General features: G+C 63.9%; 1 non-coding gene across 1 annotated transcript; it reads left to right on the top strand.

The window, feature by feature from the left end:
• Window positions 1-6,746: 6,746 nt before the first annotated feature.
• LOC139603530 (5.8S ribosomal RNA) lies at window positions 6,747-6,899 on the top strand. Its single transcript, XR_011683709.1, has one exon. It is a non-coding gene; the product is annotated as a 5.8S ribosomal RNA (ribosomal RNA).
• The last annotated feature ends 2,597 nt before the right edge of the window (window positions 6,900-9,496 follow it).

Here is a 9,496-nt window from a genome sequence, read left to right on the forward strand (position 1 = left end):
GTCTCCCTCTCTCTCTCTTCCACCCTTCCACCCCCGGGGTCAGGCCTACCTCTCCCGGCCACATGGCTTTTCCCCTCCCCCAGCCCAGCCAGCAGCTGGGCCGGGGGAGAGAACCGAACTCTTTCCCACCGGAAACCCAAAAGGACCCTCCCAGGGGAAAGCTCTGCTTTTAACCCAGTGTTCTCAGAGGTGTGTCCAATGTCCCAATGGCCAGGTTAAATGCCAATATTAAAGCCTGAATATGCATTGGCCCAAAACACAGAATCCCAAAAAACACATTTCCTGTCAAACCACCACAAGAAGCCAGCATTATATTCCTAAAAGAAGCCTTATTATTTCATATATACCTGGAATCATCCCAATTTTGTCCATTTCAAGGCCAATTCTTTAATTATCCTGAGGCCTATTGCCTTTTGGGATGTTACTTATCTCAAACTACATCCTGCATCCTGTTTTCTCATGAACATCTGAAAACATCTGTTTTGTGTCACTAATTCCATATCCTTTTCCTCTCTTACTTTTGAACAAATATTTTCTAAAAGATTTAAAATATAGTTACAATTGTTAGCACAAATCAGATTCATCTATCACACTGTTGAGCAAGAAATTGGCAGCAAGAGCCATGTAACACACTGGTTAAAGATTGCCCAGACAAAGCAGGGGAGAGTTTTCTCCAAGCAATGCCTGTGCTCCAGAATCATTTGCTGTTCTTTTGGGCCCATGGGTCCGCCTCGGCGGCGGCGGTGGTCCCTGGCCAGCGTTGTTGAAGCCGTCGCCCTTCCTTGGCCTTAAGCCGGGGACCCGCGTTGTGGCGGGCAGAATTTTTTGGCCTAGTTTTCTCGTTTTTTTTTTTTTTTTTTTATGGGCCTGGCAGCCGATGGAGAGTCCCCCCGGACTGGTCCTGGGCGAGACGGCGGTGCCTCGCCTACCTCGGTCGTGGCCGGATTGACTGAGCTGCTTATGCCGGGCGGGGCCGGGTTTGCCGTGCCGGGTCCGTTGCTTTTTGTTGAGGCGGGAAGAGTTGGGGGGGTGCCCACCAGGCCTCCGCGGGCCTTTTTATTTTTCTCTCACAGCCCTAAGCTGTGGCACCGAGAAGCGTTTTGATGAAGGTGCAAGCGGGATGCCGGTGGGTCCGTTGTTGGGAGGTAGTGAGGCATGTACCTCAGTCCCCCCCCGTGCCCCTGGCCCTGCGGCCCCCATGGCTAGCACGGGACGTTGTGAATGCGCCTCCGTGTGCATTTTTTGTCGTGCTGTCCCCTGGCTTTTTTTTTCCAGAAGGGAAAGCTGACCGCCCCGGGCTGGAAGGGGGGGGGGGGGGGGGCGCCGAATCCCCTCCTGGCCCAGCAGGGGCCGGTCCAGGCTCGCCGTTGCCTAGCCGAAAGGGGAGCCGTTGTTGGCCGCGGCCGGGTGGCAGCACCCCCCGCGCTCCTCTGCTGCCGCGAGCAATCCGATCCGCAGGTGGGCCGGGCAGCCGTCGCCGTTTTCCCAGGACCGTGGCTGTGGGGCCCTGGTCACCATTGGCGCAGCTCCTTCTCGGAGCCGCGCCTGATCGATGTGGCTTTTTGGGTGGCGTTGGAGAGGGCCCCCGGCGGGCCGGCTCTCCTTCCAAGGCTTCTCTGTCACGGGGAAGCCATGGCGGGGGGAGTCCGGTGCTCGGGCAGGGCGGTCTCCTTTCCAATTCGCTTCCCGTCGCAGGTGAGGTGTCGCCCCTCCCGCTGGCCTGGGGAAGGGCGTCTTTAGCATCCAGAGCTGTGTGACGGCCACGTGGCCCCATGAGCCTCCAGGTGTCCTTAAAAAACCACGCGAGGTACCGGTGCTGGCCCCGGTCCGGGTAGCACCCGTGTGCGTGCCGGCCGCGAGCCGCGCCGGGCGGCGGTGCAGCTGGAGCTGAGCCGCGACAAGGGAGAGCAGCGAGAGAGAAAAGAGAGAGGGCTAAAGTGCCCGAACCTGATGGGGTGCGGATGCAGGTGAAACAGAGCCCGGTCCGTGTGCTCTTTTGCCGTTCTGCCGCCTGCTGCAGAGCGAGCCGCCCTGGCTGAAAAGGGGCCTCGGTGTCCGGGCCGCGCCTGCCTCGTCGGGTCGCTGCCTCCTCTAGCACATCCGGTGCTTTCCACGTGGCCCAGTAGGGGGACACGCCGGGACGGGGTTCACTCCCTGTGAGCGGGGCCCCGCTCGGCCCAACCTCGCCAGTGGCTGGTGGCTCGCCCGCGACCGGTCTGCGGGCGGGTTTTTCTTGGCTTTGGTGGGGGGGTGGGTCAGCCCCGGCCGAGCCCCCTTCTGCGTGCCACCTGCGTCATTTCAAGTGCAAGGCCGTGTCTCGAACCGGGGCGCAGGCCCTGGGAAAAAAAGCGAGAGAGACGAACCCTCGCGCTCCATCCGAGTGGCGAAATCTGCACAGCGGTCCCGGCTCCTTGCCCGCGGCGTTGCGGGAAGGGCCGGCTGCCAGGTTCAGCGGTAGCCGAGGGGCGTCCCTCGCGCGTGGCGCTATTCCCCCCCCAGGTGATGCCGGGCTGTGATGCGGCCGGCCGCCGCCTGGCCGCTGGCGCCCATCGCGGCCACGCCGCTGACCGCCGCCATGTCTTCGTCCTTGATGGTGCTCCCGCGGGTCGGAGCGGCGAAAGAAGCCCTGGGGGTCGGGGTTTGGCACAGGCCGGGTTTGCCGGCGGGCCGGGCACGTCCAGGTGCTCCGTCCAGGCGCTCGCACACCGTGGCGCAGCGCCACCATGGATGGAAGCTACCTGGTTGATCCGGCCAGTAGCATATGCTTGTCTCAAAGCTTAAGCCATGCATGTCTAAGTACACACAGGCGGTATAGTGAAACTTCGAATGGCTCATTAAATCAGTTATGGTTCCTTTGGTCGCTCCTCTCCCGCTCCTTGCATAACTGTGGTAGTTCTAGAGCTAATACATGCCGACGAGCGCCGAACTCCGGGGATGTGTGCATTTATCAGACCAAAACCAACCTGGGCCCGCCCGGCAGCTTTGGTGACTCTAGATAACCTCGGGCCGATTGCAGGCCCCCGCGGTGGCGATGACCCATTCGAATGTCTGCCCTATCAACTTTCGATGGTACTGTCTGTGCCTACTATGGTGACCACGGGTGACGGGGAATCAGGGTTCGATTCTGGAGACGGAGCCTGAGAAATGGCTACCACATCCAAGGAAGGCAGCAGGCACGCAAATTACCCACTCCCGACCCGGGGAGGTAGTGACAAAAAATAACAATACAGGACTCTTTTGAGGCCCTGTAATTGGAATGAGCGCACTTTAAATCCTTGAGCGAGGATCCATTGGAGGGCAAGTCTGGTGCCAGCAGCCGCGGTAATTCCAGCTCCAATAGCGTATCTTAAAGTTGCTGCAGTTAAAAAGCTCGTAGCTGGATCTTGGGATCGAGCTGGCGGTCCGGCGCGAGGCGAACCACCACCTGTCCCAGCCCCTGCCTCTCGGCGCCCCCTCGATGCTCTTAGCTGAGTGTCCTGCGGGGCCCGAAGCATTTACTTTGAGAAAATTGGAGTGTTCAAAGCAGGCTGGCCGCTGGCATACTGCAGCTAGGAATAATGGACTAGGACTCCGGTTCTATTTTGATGGTTTTTGGAAACGGGGCCATGATTAAGAGGGACGGCTGGGGGCATTGGTATTGTGCCGCTAGAGGTGAAATTCTTGGACCGGCGCAAGACGGCCTAGAGCAAAAGCATTTGCCAAGAATGTTTTCATTAATCAAGAACAGAAGTCAGAGGTTCGAAGATGATCAGATACCGTCGTAGTTCCAACCATAAACGATGCCGACTGGCGATCCGGCAGCGTTATTCCTGTGACCCACCGGGCAGCTCCCGGGAAACCCAAGTCTTTGGGTTCCAGTGGAAGTATGGTTGCAAATCTGAAACTTAAAGGAATTGACGGAAGTGCACCACCAGGAGTGGAGGCTGCGGCTTAATTTGACTCAACATGGGAAACCTCACCCGGCCCGGACACAGACAGGATTGACAGATTGAGAGCTCTTTCTCGATTCTGTGGGTGGTGGTGCATGGCCGTTCTTAGTTGGTGGAGCGATTTGTCTGGTTAATTCCGATAAGGAACGAGACTCTGGCATGCTAACTAGTTACGCAACCTCCGAGCGGTCGGCGTCCAACTTCTTAGAGGGACAAGTGGCGTTCAGCCACCCGAGATTGAGCAATAACAGGTCTGTGATGCCCTTAGATGTCTTGGGCCTCACGCGCGCTACACTGACTGGCTCAGCTTGTGCCTACCCTCTGCCGGCAGGCGCGGGTAACCCGTTGAAGCCCATTGGTGATGGGGATCGGGGATTGCAATTCTTCCCCGTGAACGAGGAATTCCCTGTAAGTGCAGGTCATTAGCTCATGTTAAGTCCCTGCCCTTTGTACACACCACCTGTCGCTACTAGCGATTGGATGGTTTTAGTGAGGTCCTCGGATCGGCCCCGGCGGGGTCGGCCACCGCCCTGCCAGAGTGTTGAGAAGACGGTCAAACTTGACTACCTAGAGGAAGTAAAAGTCGTAACAAGGTTTCCATAGGTGAACCTGCGGAAGGATCATTACCGGTGGGGCTTGGCACCTGCCGTGTCGTGCCGGGCCGGCCGGCCGGCGGTGCATGCGTGGCGTCACTCACACGCCCGCTCCTTTCGCATGCTCGGCCCCTAGCTGCCGGCCCAGGTTCTCTCCGGGGGCCACACGCCCTTCGCCGTGCACCGCAGCCCTAGTGAGAGAGAGGGACCGGAGGCACGCGGCACCGCCGGGCACGGGGGGTCGGAAGGGGGAGAGGGGGCAAAAGCCGCTCAGTGTGGCGAGGCACGCCACGCGCGCCCGCCACCGTGTGCTCGGGTGGGGCTCACCCCGCGCTACAACGGGTGTCTCCCCCCGCCCCCCACACCACGCCCCCCCAACCCAGCCTTGCGCCGGTCTGCTGCCGGTCCGTCCCCGCCAGAGAGCGGGCGTGCAGCCACAGGCCCCCGAGCCTCTCGCCGCTGTGGCCGGCGCCGCCGAACGCCGGTCGCCTGCGTGCTGCCTGTGGGCGCCCTGGCGCGGCCCGAGTCCTCCTGAGCTCAGGTCTCCTCGGCGTGCACGCGAGAAAGCTGCCCAGGTGCCGGGAGGGAGGGGTGATCGGCACGGCCCCTCCCGGAGGCGCGCCCGTCCCTTCCCTCGCTGCTTTGCCCGTCCAGCGATGGCCGGCCAGCCAGCTGTGGCACCTGTCGGCAGCTGAGGTGGAAAGGCCTAGGGAGCCGGATGGCGGGGACGCCTTCGGTGCTCGGAGGAGGCGGCTCCTCCAGCCCTACCCGCACTGGGGAGCGGGGCCTTTGCCGGCCGGCAGAGTTCCCTGCTCTCGGGCCGAGCGGCCCCCCTCTCGCGTGGGGCAGAAAAACTCCAAGGGCTGAGGCCTCCGGGTGTTCCAGGCCGCGCTTCATGGCGCGCATGCGCGTGTGCCCCCGAGGTGTTCTTGGTGGTCAAGCCGCATCCCCCGCGCCTGCCGGGGCCCCCCCGCGCTCTCTCTCCTCAGACCGCCGCCGTGGTCTCTCGCGCGTGTGGCGCCATGTCTGGCGCGTCTGGCACGTCTGGCGCCTCTCCTCCCCTCGATGGCCTTTTCTCCTCAAACGCGCAGCCCTGGGGCCGTCGTCCACCAGCCGTCCCCTGGCTCGACTGCCCCCCTGCTGGTGGGGAGCAAGCACTCGGCGGGCCCTCCGGCGGCAGAGGCCCGCGAGCGCGGGCGACCCTGTGCCAAGCAGTGGCGGTGCCGCTCAACGGGTGTCCCTCCCTGTGGGGACGGTCGGCCGGACGGCACCCGCCGTCGGCCGGCGGCGGTCCCGTCCCAGGCCCCGCTTGTTGAGTCCTCCAGCCCCCTTCCCAGCCGTGTGTGGGCCACAGGAAGGCATGCGGGGTGGCCGCAGGGGCGCTTCTCCCCGCCCGGTCTCCACGTGCAAACGAGGAGAGAGGGCATTGCCCCCCGGCTCAGCGCCGTACCGCCTTCCGCCGTTGCGTGCCCGGGGCAAGGGGCCCCAGCGGTGCGACGCGGCGGCGGAGGTCCCAGGAGTGCGGCCCCGGCGGCGGCCGGTTCTGCCGTCCAGCAGGCCTCAGGCGCTGGCAATGCTGGCTCGGGCCTCAGTGGCGTCCGCCTCTGGGCCAGCGGCGGAGCGCGACCGCCGGTCGCTCGCCTGCCCGGTGGGGGAGCGGTCCCACGGGAGGCGTGCCGGCAGGGGCCGGTCGTTGTCGCGTGCCCCTCTCGAGCCCGGGGGAAAGGCCATGAAGTGGGGAAGAGAAAAGCTGGCCGGGCAGCAGCGCAATGGCGCTCTGCGAGGCCCGCGGTGTTGGGGCCGAGGGAGAGCCGGCGTGGTGCAGGGGCCTATGGCTGCCCGCCCCCAGCCGTGTGCCGTGTGTTTTGTGCGTGTTGTCCCGTGAAAGAGAGAAGCCGGCGGGCTGCCATGTCCCCTGCATTCTGGTGCATGCCGCCTGGCCCTCCGCGTGGAGGCCAGGCCAAGCCCGGGCGCCTGGGCCACCTCTGAAGGACGGCATTTGTGAGGTCGGCATCACCCCTTGCGGGGGAAGGCGGTCAGGGGCGCGGGCTCCCACGCCTCTTGGCTGGCCTTCAGAGAGTGGGTTGTTCCAGTGGTTTTTTTTCCCCTCCCCTTCCATTTTCTGTGTGCTCGTACGGTCGAAGCCAGGGGCGCGCCCGAGCGTCCTCAGCGCCAGAGTAACAAAAAGGGGCCACTCAGCGTGAGCAGTGCCCGAAAGGCAGACAACTCTTAGCGGTGGATCACTCAGCTCTTGCGTCAATGAAGAACGCAGCTAGCTGCGAGAATTAATGTGAATTGCAGGACACACTGATCATCGACACTTTGAACGCACTTGCAGCCCTGGGTTCCTCCAGGGGCTACGCCTGTCTGGGCGTCACTTGACGATCAATCGCCGTCCAGGGGCCACCCCGGTTGCGTGGCTGGGGTCTTCTTGCAGGCCCGTTGCCTGCAGCGGGCGGCGGCGGCAGCAGCGGTGGCGGCGGCATCCTGCCGGTGCCCGGAGGGAAGGCGGTCAGGGGTTCGGCGAGGGAAGCGTTTCCCTAGGCGGGCCTTGATCCCTTCCCTGCAGCCCAGCAGGCGTCGTCGTTGTCGCGGTTGTCATCGTTGTCGTGGTCGCCGTGCAGGGCCTTCATCCCCCTAAATGCAGACTCGGGGAGCGCTCCGTTGCTCCCCCCTCCTGGAGCGAGCCGCTGGGTGGAGCTCATCCTCGCTGGGGCCGCGCCGTGGATGCGGTGGCGCGGCGGCCTGGGGAGAGCCAGAGACAGCGTCGAAAGGCGCCGCTGAGGGCCGAGAGAAAGAGAGAGGAGGGTGAGAAGGGGAGTCGAGGCACGGACCTCGCCCCCGGCCTCCCCCCTTGTGCAGTCGGCTGTCTGCGGGTGGGAACCATGGCAGTACCATGCCGTGCTGCCACGCACGCGTGGGAGGCGACAGCGCCTGGGATGGGGGTTCCGACCCCCTCCTCTCCCTTCGCCCGCCCCCCTCCTCTTCTGTCACGGTCTGAGGGCGCGCCCGAGGGGCGTCATCGCTCCTCTCTCTCTCCCCACCGAGGCCATCGCACGTGCCACCGCCCAGCCGGTCCTCCCGCGCAGGGCTGTCTCTGCCGCGCTCCCTTTTCCGTTCTTGTCTCCGGGATGGGGCTCTCCGTCTCTCCTCATCGCTCGCTCGCTCTCTTTCTCCGGCCCCCTCGGGGGGCAGGGGCGTAGCAGGCGGGCTGGCAGGCGGGGGGAGACAAAGGCGGCCATCTCCACGCGTGCGCGCGCGCAGCGCGGCCGAGCTTTGGGCTTGCGACCTCAGATCAGACGTGGCGACCCGCTGAATTTAAGCATATTAGTCAGCGGAGGAAAAGAAACTAACGAGGATTCCCTCAGTAACAGCGAGCAAAGAGGGAAAAGCCCAGCGCTGAATCCCCACCCCACGATGGGGCGCGGGACATGTGGCGTACAGAAGCCCCCCTCCCCGGCGGCGCTCTCAGGGGACCCAAGTCCTTGTGATCGAGGCCGCAGCCCGTGGACGGTGTGAGGCCGGTAGCAGCCCCCCAGCGCGCCAGGCCTGTGGCTTCTCGGAGTCACGTTGCTTGGGAATGCAGCCCAAAGCGGGTGGTAAACTCCATCTAAGCCTAAATACCGGCACAAGACCGATAGCCAACAAGTACCGTAAGGGAAAGTTGAAAAGAACTTTGAAGAGAGAGTTCAAGAGTGCGTGAAACCATTAAGAGGTAAACGGGTGGGGCCCACGCAGTCCACCCGGAGGATTCAACCCCGCGAGTTGTGCTCAGCCGGTGCGGGTTCGGCGGATCCTCGCCTCCGCCTCCCTTCCATCCCCCGGGGCAAACCCCATCTGCGGGGGCAGGCCGGCCAGGGCGGGCCATTGCGGGGGACCGCCGCCCGGACAGCGGCCAGCCCTGGCCGGGTGCATTTCCGCCGCGGCGGTGCACCACAACTGGCTCCGGGTTGGCTGGGAAGGCCTCCGGTGGGCAGGTGGCCCGGCACCGTGCAAGCGGCGGCGGGTGTTACAGCCCCCGGGCAGCAGGTCTTGCTGAATCCCGGGGCCGAGGGAGAGGACCGCCGCCACGCCCTCCTCACCCCCCATTGGTGGCGCCTTGTTGGGGGGCGCCCCTTTCCCCCCCCTTCGCCCTCCCGGGGGGGAGGGGCACGGGTGGCGTCCCCGCAGCACGGCGTTTCACGCAGGGGTGCAGGACCGGGCCCGCCGGCTCCTGCCGCCGCTGTCAACCGGGGCAGACTGTCCTCAGTGCGCCCCGACCGTGCAGTGCCACCGGGCCAGGCTTGACAGGCCGCGCTCCGGCGCCCGGGGTCCACGGCGATGTCAGCTACCCACCCGACCCATCTTGAAACACGGACCAAGGAGTCTAGCACGTGCGCGAGTCGGGGCCGTCGTCGAAAGCCTGCGGCGCAATGAAGGTGAGGGCCGGCGCGCGCCGGCTGAGATGGGATCCCGGGGCATGTGTCGCGCCTGGCAGCCCCCGGCACACCACTGGCCCGTCTCGCTTGCCGCCCCCTCGTGGGGCCGGGGAGGTGGAGCGTGAGTGTCCGTGCTAGGACCCGAAAGATGGTGAACTATGCCTGGGCAGGGCGAAGCCACAGGAAACTCTGGTGGAGGTCTGTAGCGGTCCTGATGTGCAAATCGGTTGTCCGACCCAGGTCTAGGAGTGAAAGACTAATCGAACCATCTAGTAGCTGGATCCCTCCAAAGTTTCCCTCAGGATAACTGGCACTCGGCAGTGTTCAGTTTTAGCCAGTAAAGCGAATGATTAGAGGTCCTGTGACTGAAACGATCTCAACCTATTCTCAAACTTTCAATGGGTAAGGGGGCTGGCTCGCTGGGGTGGAGCCGCACCGTGGAATGCGAGTGCTCAGTGGGCCACTTTTGGTAAGCAGAACTGGCGCTGCGGGATGAACTGAACGCTGGGTTAAGGCGCCCGATGCCGACGCTCATCAGAGCCCAGAAAAGGTGTTG

This window comes from Agelaius tricolor, unplaced genomic scaffold (assembly GCF_023055355.1).
Source record: "Agelaius tricolor isolate 1412-34295 unplaced genomic scaffold, bAgeTri1.0.p SCAF_39, whole genome shotgun sequence".
In the NCBI taxonomy this organism is placed as follows: Eukaryota; Metazoa; Chordata; class Aves; order Passeriformes; family Icteridae; genus Agelaius; species Agelaius tricolor.